The sequence below is a fragment of the Loxodonta africana genome, chromosome 3, assembly GCF_030014295.1.
Source record: "Loxodonta africana isolate mLoxAfr1 chromosome 3, mLoxAfr1.hap2, whole genome shotgun sequence".
NCBI lineage: Eukaryota > Metazoa > Chordata > Mammalia > Proboscidea > Elephantidae > Loxodonta > Loxodonta africana.
In genome coordinates this window covers 200643508-200664225 of record NC_087344.1, presented here as the reverse complement: position 1 = coordinate 200664225, position 20718 = coordinate 200643508, and positions in this window count along the sequence as shown.

Sequence of the window (20718 nt, the reverse complement as noted above, 5' to 3'; positions counted from 1 at the left end):
TCTGTCAGTTCCCCTTTTTCATAATCTGTGAGCTGTTCCACATTGGCAATATCGAGTTCTAAATTCAGCGTTCTTACCATATGGATGATTTTTCTACCTATCTCTTCCATTGCGTTGTACTGATCAAATGCTTAGAGTGTGTTCACGTAACTCAGCAATTTTTTCCATATCCCTTGCAAGTATTCTTCCATAACCTCCTCCCAGGAAGATGTACTATCAAGAAGATGTACCCCCCCCAAAAAATAAAAAACCAAACAATGAAATGTCAGAAGTGTGATTTGTTGTAACTCACATAGGTCGTAAATCAGGGACTACCTGTACTGTTACTTTTAGGCTTTAGGAAATGCATAATGAATATATTTTCTATTATCATAAGTATTCTGGTACAACATTTCACAAGGGTCTTATTTATAAGGGCCTCCTTTCCCACAAGAGTTGTATCTTCTCAGCAGTCAGTTTGTACATACATACACACACATTTTAATTTAGGAATAATGTACATAAAATGAAATAATCTTAAGTGTTCCATTCAGTGATACTTGACAATTGTGTATACTCAAAATAAAGTGTCAAATACTTACATCATCCTAGAAGGTTCCCTCTTTCCCCTTGCCAATCGACTCTTCCCATACCCGCAATGAGGCAACTACTATCTGATTTTTATCACTGTAGATTTGCTTTGCCTGTTCTTGTCTTTCGCATAAATGGAATTACTTAGAATGTATTATTTTGTGTCCAGCTTCTTTTGCTCAACGTATTTTTGAAATTCATTCATGTTGTTACATGTATCAGTTGTCTGTTTCTTCGTACTGCTAAATAGCATTCCATTTTGTTAATACAGGCAGTCCCCAGGTTACAAACTTTCAATTTACATAAAACCGTGATTACAAACCAAGCCTTGGAAAACCTATTATATTAAAAATTTAATGTTTGTACAATGGTCAGTGACAGCTAACAGTGCTACTTTGTGACCATGCATCAAATTGTTATCATTATTATTGTATTATGTTAAAGGTGTTCTAGCATATCCGAAAGTGTTTAGTTTTTTTATGCATGGAAAGGTATACTATATACTATATAGTAAGACAAACATTTGACTAACTGACATTAGATATGAACTGTACCTAACTGTTCTGACTTATATGCAAATTTGATTTAAAGACAGACTTAGGAAGGGAACGCATTTGTAATCTGGGGACTGCCTGGATACCACTTTTTGCTTAGCCATCTCCTATTGAAGAACATTTGGGCTGTTTACAGTTTTTGATTTTTATGACAAAGTTTGCCATAAATGCTCTTGAACAAGTCTTTTTGTTGGCATATATTTTCATTTCTCTTGGGTAAATGTCTAGGAGTGGAATTACTGTTTCATAGGGTAGTTGTATGCTTAACTTTATAAGAAACTGCCAAATAGTTTTCCAAAGTGGTTTTATCATTTTACACTTCATCAACAAGGTATGAAAGTCTCAATTTTTCTACAACTTTTTTAGCATTTGTATTGTCATTCTTTTAAGTTTTGGCCATTTTAGTGAATATGAAATGTATCTCATGATTGTTTTAGTTTGTGCTTTCCTAGTGATTGACACTGAATGCCGTCTCCTGTGTCAATTGATCATTCCTATATTTCCTTTTGTGAAGTGTCTGTCTATGTCTTTTGCCCAGTTTTATTGTGTTGTTGATCTTTTGACTATTGATTTATAGATGTTCTTCATATATTCTTGCTATGAGTCTGAATCAACTTGACGGCAATGGGTTTGGTTTTGTTGGGTCCTATATTCTAGAAAAAAATCCTTTTCAGATGTATGTTTTGCAGATGTTTTCTCTCAGTCTATTACTTACTTATTCATTTTCTTAATGGTGTATCTTGATGAACAAAAATTTAAATTTTGATGAAGTCTAGTTCATCAATGTTTTCTCATATTGTACTGTTTTTATGTCTTAAGTAAGAAATCTTTGCTTACTTGTGGTCATGGAAAGATTCTTATACATTTTTGTCTGGAAGCTTTATTGTTCTAGCTTTACATTTATACTTTTGCTCCATTTCGATCAATTTTTGTTTATGTAATTGATGTAGGTGTTGAGGTTTATTTTTTTCCCTTATGAATATCCAGTAGTTTAGCATCATTTATTAAAAAGACTTTCCTTTCTCTACTGAATTTATTTAGTGCCTCTGGCACTCACGTTTGTATTGTACAATTTTATCTCTCTGAATTTAGGCAATAAAACAAATTCGTTCATTCTGTTAATAATTTCTAAGTTTCTACTCTGAGCCAGGCACTGTAGCGGTCCCTGGAAAAACAATGCAAAACAACAGAGCCATGGTCCTGACCCCCAGAGTGAATTAGTTAGCAGCTTTAGGCTGTACGTAACTTAAATCTTATCTCAAAGTAGCTTAGACCTAAGGACATGTATAGTCTCAAATAACTGGAATCTTGGGGGCTTGACCCAACTCCAGCATTTATCAATTCTGTGATTCAGTGTTGTCATCAAGTCTCAGGTTTTTTTGTCTCTCTTCTCTGCCATACTAACTCAGATTGGCTATATCCTCAGGCTGTTAGCAAGATGGTGGTTGCATTTCCAGGCATTACAAGCAGATAGAATTACATTCATGGGTAGAAGATAATTGTCTATTCACTTATTCTTACTTTTGCCTCTGTGTTTGGAGTGAGAACTCTTCCCAGAATCCCCTCAGTGGACTCTCACTCAAGTCTCATTGAGAAGAATTAAGTCACATGCCATTGGAGAGCCAAATATTGACAAGAGGAATAAAATAGCTCTTAGACCAATCAGACTCCCTTCTGATTCCTGGGGTGAGGCTGCTTCTGGGGAGGTACATGGCATCTTGGGGGAGGGCTAAGTACCTGGACAAAAGTAGTGCATTATTAGTGAGCCAGTCAGGGAAAGGGATGCTGAGTGGGCCACCACTAGTGTTCATAGTATGTTCTTATGCTCACTTAGGGAAGATGGGCATTATACAAGTAAATAAACAAAAGAGGAAATGATTATATATTATGATAAGTGTTATAATGGAAATTAAACAAGGTCCCGTAATAGAGACTAAATAGGGCAGGTGGCCAAGGGGTTCTCATTTTAGGTAAAATGTTCAAGGCAGACCTCTCTGAGGCAATAGCATTTAAGGTGAAATGTGACTGAAAGAGCCAACCATGCCTTCATCTGGAGGAAAAATGGTCTTGTCAGAGGGAACAGCGAGTGCAAAGTCCCTGAGGAGGGAACAACCTTGGCATTTTCTAAGAACGGCAAAAAAACCAGTGTGTCAGGAGTCTCGTAAATGAAGAGGAAGGTGGCATAAGGCAACACTGGAAAACATGAAGGGCCATTTTATTTAGGGCCTCGTAGGCCTCGTTTGACCTGGGACCAGTTTGAGCACTTATATATATTTTTTTTCCTCCCAGGAATTTGGCATAGGGAAGAGCAATATGTATTTCTGTTTGCAATAATCTTTTGAGAACTGGAGTGAAAGTGAGGAGATGAGGGGTCATCTGCCTGATTCATGAAATGAGGAGCAGAGAAAGCCTATCTGCAGAAAGAAGAAAGAAGTAAGTGTGTGGATAAAAGCTGGGATAAGGCAGATGGAGGAATCCTGCTCGCTTTTAGCTTCTTTGTTCTAGTGCCTTCCTCATGTCCCTGCTCTAATCCTTCCTCTAAATTGCACGAAGGAGCTGGATTCATCCAGTCAATTCACCTTTCTTGCTTAAGCTAACTTGAATCGAATTTTATTATTTGCAACTAAAAGGCTGTTAATCAATGCACATACAATTTCTGGGAGCTTGACATTCTACAAAGCAAGTTAACTAAAATCATGTCATCTGTAGGAGTCAATTCTAGCTACGAATCATTTTTCCAGATTTGGTTTCTTACTTTGGAAAAGCAGCTAAAATGCTGGAAGTGTTAAAAAAGGAAACAAAGCACTCATGACAACTGATTCCTTTCATATAAATATATGTTATTCATACATCCATAAAAACTATTCCATTTACATTCTACTTCCCTTATGCTTATTTTGCCCATATTTTTGAGATGTTGTCACAATTTCTTCCACAACATTCCTCTTCCTTCGTGACAAATTATTAATAATTATCAGGATTTGAGTATATGAAAGATTAACAATTTCTACTGCTGTGACCAGACTAAACATATCTTAAAAACCATAAATCTCCTATCGTTCTTTGTTTCTTTTCACCACATTAACTGGAGAGCCGTTTCTTTGGTCACACTTGAAAATCCACACTTTTCCCCCCTCTTAAGATAACTCTCTTATATAATCTTAAATATGTTTTGTTAATTTTACCTTTCCTCTCTTGAGTCTCTCTTCTATCCTTTATTCGACTGACATGTTGAGTGTTGTCATCTCTGCCTGTCTCCTACCCAAACCTCTGCTTCTTACAAAACCTTGCTCATGTTTAACTTCCTGCCGGAAAACTTCTTTGACAACTTCAACCTTCATTTTTGCCTTCTCAGATATTATCTTGCCCTTATATAGTCAGAACCGTAGGATTTAAAATATAATCTTTCTCTCTCCCTTTTTCTTGTTGAAAATACGCATTTGCCCTACCATCCTTAGAATATGACTTCTACCCTCAACGTCCCTTTATTATCCAAGACGGCTGTCGCTTTCTCAGCCATCAAGTCAGCATTGCAGGTCGAAAGAAGGAGGAAGGGGAATGCGCAAAATGGCTAATCTAGAAACCTCCCACAATGACTGTGTGGTTCTCCCATGGCACTTATCCAAGAAGAAAGCTCGATGTAGGGAGCACTAACTATGTGCCAAGAACTATGCTCAACAGTCTACAAGTATTATATGCTCCACCAACTCACCCTGTGACATAGATATTGTTGTTCCCATTTTATGTATTAGTTACTTGAAGCTAGAAAGGCTGCAAGCTATAGAACCAGGAATTGGCAGAATAGGACTTAAAACCCAGTTTACCTGACTTGAAAGATAATGAGACAAAAGGCTCAGCAACATCTCCAAACTCAGCCAGGGGAAGGTGAAGAGATTGAGAATAATGGCACATACTCTTATGAGCTGACAAAACCTTTGGTAAATCAACAATTGGAAGAAATGCTCTATAAATGAAGGAACACTTAACTTAGAAGTGGAAAACTGGGCATGACTCCTGGCTTTGACAACCGCTCTAGCTTTGTGCACTAAAGTGAGTAATTTAACTTTTTCGGACTATATTACTCAACTATGGACAGACTCGATAAAGGAATGCTGGAAAGTACTGATAAAGGCTCACATATGGTACTGACTCGTGGAAAATCCTGAGGGATGGGGTTCTATTCTCTGAGATATAGTATATGCACGGAATTGTAGGCTGATATTTGTTGTGTGCCTCCCAATAACTGGAATACATGAATATGTGAAACAAAAAGTGGAAGTGGGACAGGCACTCTCATCATTACTCCCCCAGTGACCTACTTGTGGAATTTGTGCCTCCTGTTCCTAAAGCTTTAGATTCTGCCAGATTAGAAGTCCTGGTTCCTGGGCTGGGGATGGTGGGAGTGGGGGGAATGTCCCACCAGGGCACAAACTATGTCCCACCCAGGGACATAGTAAATCTTCCACTACAGTTACAACCTGGTCATTTTGCCAGAGTATCAGTAGGCAAAGAAAACAGTGACTACAGTGATAGGATAATTAATTCCAATTTCCATGTAGAGTTAGGGTTGCTGAAACAAAGGGGTCAGAGAAAAGTGTATCGGGAATCTAAAAGATTCGCTGTGGCATCTGTTAGTTCTTCCCTATTCAACAAAGATGATGAACAGGTAACTGTCACAGTCATTGTTTGACACGGGTATGAATCTTTCAGGGATGAAGGTCTGGGTCACCTCGTAAGGAAAGCACCCAGATTAGCTGAAGTGCTGGCTGATGACGAGAAAAATCTTATCACTAACTCTCTTGTATTAAAAACATGCAAAGATTATGGCTGGTCACCACCTTAGATAGGGCTGAAAGACTGGTCTTAGTAGAGATCTAAGGGATACAAGGGGTGTACTGTATTAGAAACCTATGAGTGCCATTCAAATCCACTTAGTTCCACTTCTCATTTCAGTCATGACTGTAGCAGTGAGTTCCTTATAGGTTTGCCTAGCTTTGTATACGTGAAGGCTGGCAACACTTTGACTTGGGCCTCTGCTGCCTACCTCTTTTTGCCATTCTCAAGGCATCTCCAATGCCACAGTGTGGGACACTTGCAGAAGCCTCCCTGGCATTCACGTCCACAGGGCCACCATTGACAAGGATGACGAGTTGATGGATACTCCTCCCCAAAGTGCATAGCTTTGATACGTACTTCGTAACTCTTCAGAAGGTCCTATGGGATTGAATACCAGTTGCCCATACCAGTGGCCGACTTGATAAGTTGCGGCATTGGCTTTTCCTACTTCTTGTTTCACTCCCTCTGCAATTCTTCACAGAATTACTTCTTTTTCTCAGGCTCTGCTTTTGTGGAAACATAGGCCAAGACAAAAAAGACTTAATATTTATTTTGCCTGAAGCATAAATGTCTGAAAAGTATTTTGATATTACATTGCTCGGTCAGAATATTTGCAGATGAACAGAGTATAAAACCTGTGTTCAAAGGACTGAGTCCTCTTATGGATTTTCAGATATCGGTGACTTTTTTTTTTTAATTTTTATTGTGCTTTAAGTGAAAGTTTACAAATCAAGTTGGACTCTCAAAAAAAAAAAATTATAAACACCTTGCTATATACTCCTAATGGCTCTCTCCCTAATGAGAAAGCACACCCCTTCCCTCCTCTATTTCATTTCGTGTCCATTCGGCCAGCTTCTGACCCTATCTACCCTCTCATATCTCCTTCAGACAGGAGATGCCAACATAGTCTCATGTGTCTACTTGATCCTAGAAGCTCATTCCTCACCAGTATCATTGTCTATCCTGTAGTCTAGTCCAATCCCTGCCTGAAGAGTTAGCTTCAGGAATGGTTCCTGTCTTGGGCTAACAGAAGGTCTGGGGACCATGATCTCCAGGGTCATTCTAGTCTCAGTCAGACCACTAAGTCTGCTCTTTTTACGAGAATTTGGAGTCTGCCTCCCACTGCTTTCCTGCTCCCACAGGGGTTTGTTTGTTCCCTGTCAGGGCAGTCATCGGTTGCAGCCAGGCACCATCTACTTCTTCTGGTTTCAGGCTGAGGTAGTCTCTGGTTTAAGTGGACTTTTCTGTCTCTTGGGCTCATAATTACCCTGTGTCTTTGGTGTTCTTCATTCTCCTTTGCTCCAGGTGGGTTGACACCAATTGATGTATCCTACATGGCTTCTTGCTAGCATTTAAGACACCAGATGCCACTCTCCAAGTGAGATGCAGAATGTTTTCTTAATAGATTTCATTATGCCAATTGACTTAGATGTCCCCTGAAACCATGGTCCCCAAACCCCTGCCCCTGCTATGCTGGCCTTCAATGCATTCAATTTGTTCACGAAGCTTCTTTGCTTTTTGGTTTAGTCCAGTTGTGCTGGCCTCTCCTGTATTGTGTGTTGTCTTTCCCTTCACCTAAAACAGTTCTTATCTATTATCTAATTAGTGAAAACCCCTCTCCATCCCTCCCTCCCTCCCGCATCTCGTAACCATCAAAGAATATACTCTTCTCTGTTTAAACTACTTCTCCAATTCTTATAATAGTGGTCTTACACAATATTTGTCCTTTTGCAACTGATTAATTTCACTCAGTGTAATGCCTTGCAGATTCCTCCATATTATGAAATGTTTCATGGATTCATCATTGTTCTTTAATGATGCATAGTATTCCATTGTGTGGGTATACCATAATTTATTTATCCATTCATCCGTTGATGGGCACCTTGATGGCTTCTAACTTTTTGCTATTGTAAACGGTGGTGCAATGAACATGGGTGTGCATATATCTGTTCGTGTGATGGATCTTATTTCTCTAGGATATATTCCAAGGAGTGGGATTGCTGGATTGTATGGTAGTTCTGTTTCTAGTTTTTTAAGGAAGAGCTAAATCAATTTCCAAATGGTTGTACCATTTGACATTCCTGCCGGCAGTGTATAAATGTTGCAGTCTCTCCAAAACCTCTCCAACATTTATTATTTTGTGTTTTTTGGATTAATGCCAGCTTTGTTGGAGTGAGATGGAATCTCATTGTAGTTTTGATTTGCATTTCTCTAATAGCTAATTATCATGAGCATTTCCTTATGTATCTGTTAGCCAGCTGAATGTCTTCCTTAGTGAAGTGTCTGTTCATATCCTTTGCCCATTTTTTAATTGGGTTATTTGTCTTTTTGTAGTTAAGTTTTCGGAGTATCATGTAGATTTTTAGAGATCAGATGCTGATCAGAAATGTCATAGCCAAAAGCTTTTTCCCAGTCTGTAGGTAATCTTTTTATTCTTTTGATGAAGTCTTTGGATGAGCATAGGTGTGTAATTTTTAGGAGCTCCCAATTATCTAGTTTCTGTTCTGCATTGTTAGTAATGTTTTGTATACTCTTTATACCATGTGTTAGGGCTGCTAGCATTGTCCCTATTTTTTCTTCTATGACCTTTATCATTTAGATTTTATATTTAGGCTTTTGATCCATTTTGAGTTAGTTTTTGTGCATGGCGTGAGGTATGGGTCTTGTTTCATTTTTTGGCAGATGGATATCCAGTTATACCAGCACCATTTGTTAAAAAGACTGTCTTTCCCTCATTTAACTATTTTGGGGCCTTTGTCAAATATCAGCTGCTCATATGTGGATGGATTTATGTCTGGATTCTCAATTCTATTCCATTGGTCTATGTATCTGTTGTTGGAAAAATAGCAGGCTGTTTTGACTACGGTGGAGGTATAATAGGTTCTAAAATCAGGTAGAGTGAGGTCTCCCACATTGTTCTTTTTCAGTAATGCTTTACGCACTAGTTTTTTTTTTTTTTTTTTTACTTATCCAGGGCCTCTTTCCCTTCCATATGAAGTTGGTGATTTGTTTCTCCATCTCATTAAAAAATGTTGTTGGAATTTGGATGGGAATTGCATTTTAACTATAGATGGATTTTGGTAGAATAGATATTTTTACAATGTTAAGCCTTCCTATCCATGAGCAAGGTATGTTTTTCCACTTATGTGGGCCTCTTTTGGTTTCTTGCAGTAGTGTCTTGTAGTTTTCTTTGTATAGGTCTTTTACATCTCTGGTAAGATTTATTCCTAAGTATTTTATCTTCTTGAGGGCACTGTGAATGGTGTTGATTTGGAGGCAGACCCAAGATGGTGGAATAGACAGATGCTTCTGGCAAGGCATCTTTACAACAATGACCTGAAAAAACAAGTGAAATGAGTATATTTCTGACAAGCTGGGAGCCCTGAACTTCAAAGGCAAGTTTAGAAAATGAACTGAGGGGCTGGCGGAGGAAGAGACTGTTCAGAAGTGGGGATGAGTTATCAGACCTGAATCGCGGGGAGCCCTCAGGCACCATTCCCAGAGCAGTGGCAGCGGGCTGGTACTGGCATTCGGCTGCAGTTTCCTCAGGGAGAAGCAGCCAGCCACACAGCCTACTCCCACCTCTGGAACCTGAGAACTGCACTCATGGCAAAAGCTAAGCACTTGCGTATATTTTACCACACCCCCCCACCCCCAAGCCAGCTTCAGCGGCTGAATTCCCTGGGCCTGAGATAGGCCCTGTTGAGCACCTAGAACCATCCTCATGGCCTTGGGGAAGGAAAAAATTTGCAATTGGGGGAAAAGATAATTTGCTAGCTTCACTAACCGGGGGAGCTCAGGACAGAAGCGGCTCCTGTCCAGGCATAAACCACCCGTGGACTTGGAGCAACTTTCCCTTCTGCATGGACCTGTGTGGGCTGTGCAGTGGAGAGTTGGGTGTTTGATGTTTGCAATTGCTTTGCCAATTTAACAAGGTCTTCATCTACCCACATCAGGGACCTAAGCATTGGTAGCTCCACTCCAAGCACCCAGCCACCCATGACAGGGGTCCAAAGATAACTGGTACCTCCCAGTCCTTACAAGGAAAAACTTTGTGTGCCCAAGATCCATCTGTAGAACCCACCCACCTTCACGCTCTAGGAAACACAGACACGCTTTCTTCAGAGACACTTGGGGGTTGGTTCTCAGCACCCTGCCTTGTTCAAAGCATGACCGCTGCTGCAATCAGATGCCAGTATATACGCCAATTACCCCTGCCCCTCAAAGACTGTAGGACAGAGTCTGTACCACACAACTGATGATCAGCTACCTGAAACCTGAGCTGAATTCATACAAGAAAACTGAATGGACTCCTAGACTGATACACCTGATAACAGCTCTAGCCATCTGGAGACAGGACATCAGAGCTCCAAAGGCAAAAATAATCAAGCTAGTTCACTCAAGCAACCCATAGGGGAATACCAAAACAAAACAAAGCAAGCAGTTACAACACAGTAAGCAAGCATAAACTAATTCAATAACTTATAGATGGCTCAGAGACAACAGTCAATATCAAGTAACACAAAGAAACAGACCATGATCACCTAAACAGGCTCTCAAAACAAAAAATCCAGGGATCTTCTAGATGAAAGTGCATTCCTGGAATTACCAGATGCAGAATACAAAAGCTTAATATACAGAACACTTCAAAACATCAGGAAGGAAATGAGGCAATACACAGAATGAACCAAGGAACACACAGATAAAGCAATTGAAGAAATTAGAGAGATTATTCAGGAACATAATGAAAAGTTTAATAAGCCGGAAAAATCCATAGACAGACAGCAATCAGAAATTCAGATGATTAAAAATAAAATTATAGAATTAGACAACTCAATACCAAGTCAGAGGGGCAGAATGGAACAAGTAGAAGATAGAATTTCAGAACTCGAAGATAAATCACTTGGCACTCATATATTTGAAGAGAAATCAGATAAAAGAAATAAAAAAAATGAGGAAACCTTAAGAATCACGTGGAACCCTATCAAGGGAAATAACCTACGAGTGATTGAAGTACCAGAACAGGGAGGGACAACAGAAAATACAGAGAGAATTGTTGAACATTTTTTGGCAGAAAAATTCTCTGATATCGTAAAAGATGAGAAGATATCTACCCAAGATGCTCATCGAACTCCACATAAGGTAGATCTTAAAAGAAAGTCACCAAGACATATTATAATCAAACTTGTTGAAACCAAAGATAAAGAGAGAATTTTAAGAGCATCGAGGGATAAACGAAAAGTCACCTACAAAGGAGAGCCAATAAGAATAAGCTTGGACTACGAGGCAGAAACCATGCAGGCAAGAAGGCAATGGGATAAAATATTTAAAAAATTGAAGGAAAAAAAATGCCTGCCAAGAATAATATAGCCAGCAAAACTGTCTCTGAAATACGAAGGTGAACTTAAGACATTTCCAGATAAACACAAGTTTAGGGAATTCATAAAAACCAAACCAAAACTACAACAGATACTAAAGGGAGTTCTTTGGTTAGAAAATCAATAATATCAGGTATCAGCCCAAGACTAGAACACTGGGCAGGGCAATCAGAAGTCAACCCAGTCGGAAATCCAAAAAAACAAAGCAAGACTAAAAAAAAAAAAAAAAACTCAAAACAGGGTAACAGTGATGTTATTATATAAAAGAACACAAGATTAAAACAATAAAGAGGGGCTAAGAAATGTAATCATACACCTTCCATATGGAGAGGAAGGTACAGCGATACAAAGAAATAAAAGCTAGGTTTAAGTTTAGAAAAATAGGGTTAGATAATAGGGTATCCACAAAGGAGACAGACTATCCTACTCATCAAAATAGAATGCAAGAAAAAAATGGAGATTCAGCAGAAACAAAATCAACAACAACAAATATGAGGAAAGGACAATATATAAAGAAAATCTACTCAGCACATAAAATCAAGTGGGAAAAAGAAACTGTCAACAGCACACACAAAAAAGACATCAAAATGATAATGCTAAATTCATACCTATCCATAATTACCCTGAACGTAAATGGACCCAGTGCACCAATAAAGAGACAGAGAGTGGCAGAATGGATTAAAAAACAAGATCTGTTTATATGCTGCCTACGAGAGACACACCTTAGACTTAGAGACACAAATAAACTAAAACTCAAAGGATGGAAAAAGAAATATATCAAGCAAACGACAACCAAAAAGATCAGGAGTGGCAATATTAATTTCTGAAAAAATAGACTTTAAAGTTAAATCCATCAGAAAGGATAAGGAAGGACACTATATAATGATTAAAGGGACCATACACCAAGAAAATATAACCATATTAAATATTTATGCACCCAGTGACAGGGCTGCAAGATACATAAAACAAACTATCAGCATTGAAAAGTGAGATAGACAGCTCCACAATAATAGTAGGAGACTTCAACACACCACTTTCAGTAAAGGACAGGACTTTCAGAAAGAAGCTCAATAAAGACACCAAAGATCTAAATGCCACAATCAACCAACTTGACCTCGTAGACATATACAGAACATTCCACCCAACAGCAACCAAGTATACTTTCTTTTCTAGTGCACATGGAACATTCTCTAGAATAGACCACATATTAGGTCATAAACCAAGCCTTAGCAGAATCCAAAACATCGGAATATTATAAAGCATCTTCTCTGACCATAAGGTGAAAAAAGTAGAAATCAATAACAGGAAAACCAGGGAAAAGAAATCAAACACTTGGAAACTGAACAATACCCTACTCAAAAAAAAAAAAAAAAAACTGGGTTATAGAAGACATGAAGGATGGAATAAAGAAATTCATAGAATCTAATGAGAATGAAAACACTTCCTATCAGAACCTTTGGGACACTGCGAAAGTGGTGCTGAGAGGGCAGTTTATATCCATAAATGCACACATCCAAAAAGAAGGGCCAAAATCAAAGAATTATCCCTACAACTTGAACAAATAGAAAGAGAGCAACAATAGAAACCCTCAGGCACTAGAAGAAAAGAAGTAATGAAAATTAGAGCAGAACCAGATGAAATAGAAAACAGAAAAACAATTGAAAGAATTAATAAGACCAAAAGCTGTTTTTTTGAAAAAATCATCAAAATTGTTAAAACACTGGCCAAACAGAAGAAAAACAGGAGAGGAAGCAAATAACCCAAATAAGAGATGAGCTGGACGATATTATAATAGACCCAACTGAAATTAAAAGAATCATATCAGATTACTATGAAAAGTTGTACTCTAACAAATTTGAGAACCTAGAAGAAATGGACGAATTCCTAGAAACACACTACCTACCTAAACTAACACAAACAGAGGTAGATGAACTATATAGACGCATAAAAAAAGAAGAGATTCAAAAGGTAACCAAAAAACTCCCAACAACAACAAAAAAAGCCCTTGTCTGGATGGCTTCACTGCAGAGTTCTACCAAAAATTTCACAGAAGAGTTAACACCACTACTATTAAAAGTATCCCAGAGCATAGAAAAGAACGGAACACTACCAAACTCATTCTATGAAGCCTGCATATCCCTGATACCAAAACCAGGTAAAGACACCACAAGAAAAGAAAATTATAGACCTCTATCCCTCAAGAATATAGATGCAAAAATCCTCAACAAAATTCTAGCCAACAGAATTCAACAACATACCGAAAAAATAATTCACCATGACCAATGGGATTCATACCAAGTATGCAAGGATGGTTCAACATTAGAAAAACAATTAATGTCATCCACCAGATAAATAAAACAAAAGACAAGAATCACATGATTTTATCAATTGATGCAGAAGAGGCATTTGACAAAGTTCAACTCCCATTCAGGATAAAAACTCTCAGCAAAACAGAAATAGAAGGAAAATTCCTCAACATAATAAAGGGCATTTATACAAAGCCAACAGCCAACATCACCCTAAACGGAGAGAGCCTGAAAGCATTCCCATTGAGAGTGAGAACCAGACAAGGATGCCCTTTATCACTGCTCTTATTCAACATTGTGTTGGAGGTCCTAGCCAGAGCAATTAGGCCAGATAAAGAAATAAAGTCCATCCAGACTGGCAAGGAAGAAGTAAAAGTATCTCTATTTGCAGATGACATGATTTTATGCACAGAAAATCCTAAGGAATCCTCCAGAAAACTACTGAAGCTAATAGAAGAGTTCAGCAGAGTATCAGGATACAAGATAAATATACAAAAATCAGTTAGATAGATTCCTCTACACCAACAAAAAGAATATCGAAGAGGAAATCAACAAATTAATGCCATTTACAGTAGCCCTCAAGAAGATAAAATACTTAGGAATAAATCTTCCCAGAAATGTAAAGGACTTATACAAAGAAAACTACAGTACAGTTAGGTTAGGGTTAGGGTTACAGTTAGGGTTACAGTTACAGTTAGAGTTACAGTTAGGGTTACTGTTAGGGTTACGGTTAGGGTTTGGTTTCTGCAAGAAACCAAAAGGGACTCACATAAGTGGAAAAACATACCTTGCTCATGGATAGGAAGATTTAACATGATGAAAATGTCTATTCTACCAAAAGGGGCTATACATTTAATGCAATTCTGATCCAAATCCCAACAACATTGTTTAATGAGATGGAGAAACAAATCACCAACTTCATATGGGAGGGAAAGAGGCCCCGGATAAAAAAGGCATTACTGGAAAAGAAGAACAAAGTGGGAGGCCTTACTTTACCTGATTTTAGAAGCTTTTATACCACCACAGTAGTCAAAACAGCCTGGTACTGGTACAACAACAGATACATGGACCAATGGAACAGAATTGAGAATCCAGACATAAATCCATCCACATATGAGCAGTTGATATTTGACAAAGGCCCCAAAACAGTTAAATGGGGAAAAGACAGTCTTTTTAATGAAACAAGACCCATACCTCACTCCATGCTCGAAAACGAGCTCAAAATGGATCAAAAACCTAAATATAAAATCTGAAACGATAAAGATTGTGGAAGAAAAAATAAGGACAGTGTTAGGATCCCTAATACAGTATATAAAACATTATTAAGAATACAGAAGAAAAACTAGATAACTGGGAGCTTCTAAAAATCAAACACCTATGGTCATCGAAAGACTTCATGAAAAGAGCAAAAAGACTACCTAGAGACTGGGAAAAGGTTTTTAGCTATGACATTTCCAGTTGTTGCCTCATCTCCAAAATCTACATGATACTGCAAAAACTCAACTACAAAAAGACAAATAACCCAATTAAGAAGTGGGCAAAAGGTATGAATAGACACTTCACTAAAGAAGACATTTAGGTAGCTAACAGATACATGAGGAAATGTTCACGATCATTTGCCATTAGAGAAATGCAGATCAAAACTACAATGAGATTTCATCTCACTCCAACAAGGCTGGCATTGATCCAAAAAACACAAAATAATAAATGTTGGAGAGGCTGTGGAGAGAAATAGAACTACCATACAATCCAGTAATCCCACTCCTCGGAATATATCCTAGAGAAATAAGAGCCTTTACACCAAGGGCTATTGTAAACAGTGCCGCACACCCATGTTTATTGCGGCACTGTTTACAATAGCAAAAAGATGGAAGCAACCAAGATGATGCCCATCAATGGATGAATGGATAAATAAATTATGGTACTTTCACACAATGGAATACTATGCATCGATGAAGAACAGTGATGAATCCATGAAACATTTCATAACATGGAGGAATCTGGAAGGCATTATGCTGGGTGAAATGAGTCAGTTGCAAAAGGACAAATATTGTATAAGACGACTATTACAAGAACTTGAGAAATAGTTTAAACTGAGAAGAAAATATTCTTTTGTGGTTACGAGACGGGGGAGGGAGGGTGGGAGAAGGGTATTCACTAATTAGATAGTAGATAAGAACTACTTTAGGTGAAGGGAAAGACAGCACACAATACAGGGAAGGTCAGCACAACTGGACTAAACGAAAAATAAAGAAGTTTCCTGAATAAGCTGAATGCTTCAAAGGCCAGTGTAGCAGGGCTAGGGGTTTGATGCCCATGGTTTCAGGGGACATCTAAGTCAATTGGCATAAAAAAATCTATTAAGAAAACACTCTGCATCACACTTGGAAGAGTAGCGTCTGGGGTCTTAAACGCTAGCAAGCAGCCATCTAAGATGCATCAATTGGTCTCAACCCACCTGGATCAAGGGAGAATGAAGAACATCAAGGACACAAGGCAATTATGAGCCCAAGAAACAGAAGGGACACATGAACCAGAGACTACATCATCCCGAGACCGGAAGATCTAGTTGGTGCCTGGCTAGAACTGATGACTGCCCTGACAGGGAACACAACAGAAAACCCCTGAGGGAGCACGAGAGCAGTAGGTTGCAGACCCCAAATCCTTATAAAAAGACCAGACTTAATGGTCTGACTAAGACTAGAAGGACCCTGGTGGTCATGGCCCCCAGACCCTCTGTTGGCTCAGGACGGGAACCATTCCCGAAACCAACTCTTTAGACATGGACTGGACTGGACAATGGGTTGGAGAGAGATGCTGGTGAGGAGTGAGCTTCTTGTATCAGGTGGACACTTGGGACTATGTTGGCATCTCCTGCCTGGAGGGGAGATGAGAGTGTAGAGGGGGTTAGAAGCTGGCAAAATGGACACGAAAAGAGAGAGTGGAGGGAGAGAGCAAGCTGTCTCATTAGGGGGAGAGTAATTGGGAGTATTTAGCAAGGTGTATATAAGTTTTTGTTCGAGAGACTGACTTGATTTGTAAACTTTCACTTAAAGCACAATAAAAATTATAAAACAAAAATGGTATTGATTTGGTAATTTCCTCTTCCGTGTTCTTTTTGTTGGCGTAGAGGAATCCAACTTATTTGTGTGTGTTTATCTTGTATACTGATATACTGCTGAACTCTTCTATTAGTTTCAGTAGTTTTCTTGAGGATTCTTTAGGGTTTTGTGGGTATAAGACCATGTCATCTGCAAATAGAGGTACTTTTACTTCTTCCTTACCTATCTGGATCCCCTTTGTTTCTTTATCTAGCCTAATTGCTCTGGCTAAGACGTCCAGCACAATGTTGAATAAGAGTGGTGATAAAGGGCATTGTTGTCTGGTTCCCAGTCTCAAGGGGAATGCTTTCAGACTCTCTCCATTTAGGATGATGTTGGCTGTTGGTTTTGTGTAAATGCCCCTTATTACGCTGAGGAGTTTTCCTTCTATTTTGCTGAGAGTTTTTATCATGAATGGGTGTTGAACTTTGTCAAATGCCTTTTCCGCATCAATTGATAAAATCATGTGGTTCTTGTCTTTTGTTTTATTTAAATGATGGATTACATTGATTGTTTTTCAAATGTTGAACCATCCCTGCATACCTGGTAAGAAACCCACTTGGTCATGGTGAATTGTTTTTTTGATGTGTTGTTGAATTCTATCAGCTAGAATTTTGTTGAGGATTTTTGCATCTACACTCATGAGGGATATAGATCTGTAATTTTCTTTTTTTGTAGTGTCTTTACCTGGCTTTGGTATCAGGGATATGCTGGCTTCATAAAGTGAGTTTGGTAGAATTCCTTCATTTTTTATGCTCTCGTATACCTTTAGTAGTAGTGGTGTTAATAATTCTTTGAAAGCTTGGTAAAACTCTGTAGTGAAACCATCTGGGTCAGGGCTTTTTTTCTTGGGTGTTTTTTGATTATGTTTTCAATCTCTTCTTTTGTTACCGGTCTATTTAGTTGCTCTACCTCTGTGTGTGTTAGTTTAGGTAGGTACTGTGTTTCTAGGAATTCATCCATTTCTTCTAGGTTTTCAAATTTGTTGGAGTACAATTTTTCATAGTAATCTGATATGATTCTTTTAGTTTCATTTGGGTCTGTTGTATCATCCCCCGTTTTATTTCTTATTCGGGTTATTTGCTTTCTCTCCTGTTTTTCTTTTGTCAGTTTGGCCAATGGTTTATCAATTTTGTTAAATTTTTCAAAGAACCAGCTTTTGGTCTTGTAAACTCTTTCAATTGTTCAATTTCATTTAGTTCTGCTCTAATTTTCATTACTTCTTTTCTTCTAGTGCCTGAGGGTTTCTATTGTTGCTCTCTTTCTATTTGTTCAAGTTGTAGGGATAATTCTTTGATTTTGGCCCTCTCTTCTTTTTGGATGTGTGCATTTATTGATATAAATTGCCCTCTGAGCGCTGCTTTCACTGTGTCCCAATGGTTCTGATAGAAAGTGTTTTCATTCTCATTGGATCCTATGAATTTCTTTATTCCATCCTTAATGTCCTCTATAACCCAGTCTTTTTTCAGCAGGGTATTGTTCAGTTTCCAAGTGTTTGATTTCTTTTCCCTGGTTTTTCTGCTGTTGATTTCTACTTTTATGGCCTTATGGTCAGAGAAGATGCTTTGTAATATTTCGATGTTTTGGATTCTGCTAAGGCTTGCTTTATGACCTAATATGTGGTCTATTCTAGAGAATGTTCCATGTGCACCAGAAAAGAAATTGTACTTGGGTGCTTTTGGGTGGAGTGTTCTGTTTATGTCTATAAGGCTGAGTGGGTTGGTTCCTGGCATTTAGATCTTCCGTGTCTGTATTGAGCTTCTCTCTGGATATCCTGTGCTTTACTGAAAGTGGTGTGTTGAAGGCTCCTACATAACTGTGGAGCTGTCCATCTCATTTTTCAATGCTGTTAGATTTTGTTTCATGTGTGTTGCAGCCCTGTCATTGAGTGTATAAATATTTAATATGGTTATATCCTCCGTGTGTATTTTCCCTTTAATCAATATATAGTGTCCTTCCTTATCCTTTGTGGTGGATTTAACTTTGAAGTCTATTTTGTCAGAAATTAATATTGCCACTCCTGATCATTTTGGTTGTTGTTTGCTTGATATATTTTTTTTCCATCCTTTGAGTTTTAGTTTGTTTGTGTCTCTAAGTCTAAGGTGTGTCTCTTGTAGGCAGCATATAAACAGATCTTGTTTTTTAATCCATTCTGCCACTCTCTGTCTCTTTATTGGTGCATTTACTCCATTTACATTCAGTGTAATTATGGATAGGTATGAGTTTAGTTCTGTCATTTTGACATCTTTTTTTCTGTGTTGTTGAGAGTTTCTTTTTCCCACTTAATTTTTTGTGCTGAGTAGTTTATCTTTATATATTGTCTTTTCCTTTTATTTTTTGTTGTTGATTTTGTTTCTGCTGAGTCTCTATTTTTTTCTTATATATATTTTTTTGATGAGTAGGCTAGTTAGTCTCCTTTGTGGTTACCTTAATATTTACTGCTATTTTTCTAAGTATAAGCCTAACTTTTATTTCTTTATATCGCCTTGTCTTCCTCTCCATATGAAAGATCTATGACTATATTTATTAGTCCCTCTCTATTATTTTATTGTGGTCTTCTTTTACATAATGACATCGCTTTTCCCCCCTTTTGAGCATTTTTTTATCTTGATTTATTTTTTTGATTTCCCTGTCTGAGTTAACATCTCTTTGCTCTGTCCAGTGTTCTAGTCTTGGACTGATACCTGATATTATTGATTTTCTAACCAAAGAATTCCCTTTAGTATTTCTTGTAGTTTTGATTTGGTTTTTACAAAATCCCTAAACTTCTGTTTATCTGGGAATGTCCTAATTTCACTTTCGTATTTGAGTGACAGTTTTGCTGGATATATGATTCTTGGCTGGCAATTTTTTTCCTTAACTTTTTAATACAAATCATCCCATTGCCTTCCTGCCTGCATAGTTTCTGCCGAATAGTCTGAGCTTATTCTTACTGACTTCGTTTATCCTTAGTTGCTCTTAAAATTCTCTCTTTATTTTTGGTTTTGACCAGTTTGATTATAATATGTCTTGGTGACTTTCTTTTAAGATCTACCTTATGTGGAGTTTGATGAGCATCTTGGATTGATATGTTCTCATCTTTCTCCATATCAGGGAAGTTTTCTGCCAACAAATCTTCAACAATTCTCTCTGTCTTTTCTGTTATCCCTCCCTTTTCTGGTACTCCAGTCACTTGTAGGTTATTTCTCTTGATAGAGTCCCACATGATTCTTAAGTTTTCTTCATTTTTAAAATTCTTTTATCTGATTTTTCTTCAAGCATATTTGTGCCAAGTGCTTTATCTTTGCAGTACCCAGCTCTGCCTTTCACTTGCTTGATTCTGGTCATCTGATGTTCTATTGAGCTGTCTAATTCTATAATTTTATTGTTAATCTTCTGAATTTCTGATTCGTGTCTCCCTATGGATTCTTGCAGCTCATTAAATTTTTCATTATGATCTTGAATAACCTTCTTAATTTCTCCAACCGTTTTATCTGTGTGTTTCTTGGCTTGTTCTACATATTGTCCGATCTCTTTCTTTATGTCTTGAAGAATTCTGTGTATTAATCTTTTGAATTCTGCATCCGGTAGTTCCAGGAAGGCACCTTCATCTAGAAGAACCTTTGATTCTCTGTTTTGAGAGCTTGTTGAAGTGATCATAGTCTGTTTCTTTATGTTATTTGATACTGACTGTTTTCTCTGAGCCATCTATAAGTTATTGTATTAGTTTATTTTATTTTTGCTTACTGTATCCTAGTTTCTCGCTGTGTTTTGTTTTGATATGTCCAAATGGGTTGCTTGAGTGAGCGAACTTGATTATTTTCACCTTTGGAGCTCTGCCATCCTGTCACCAGCTAGAACTATTTTCAGGTATATGAGCTTATGAGGTATATGAAGTTATGAGTTCATTCACTTTTCTTTTGTGGATTCAGCTCAGGTGTCCAGGTAGCTTATTATCAAGTGTGTGGTACAGGCTCTGTTCTACAGTCTTAGA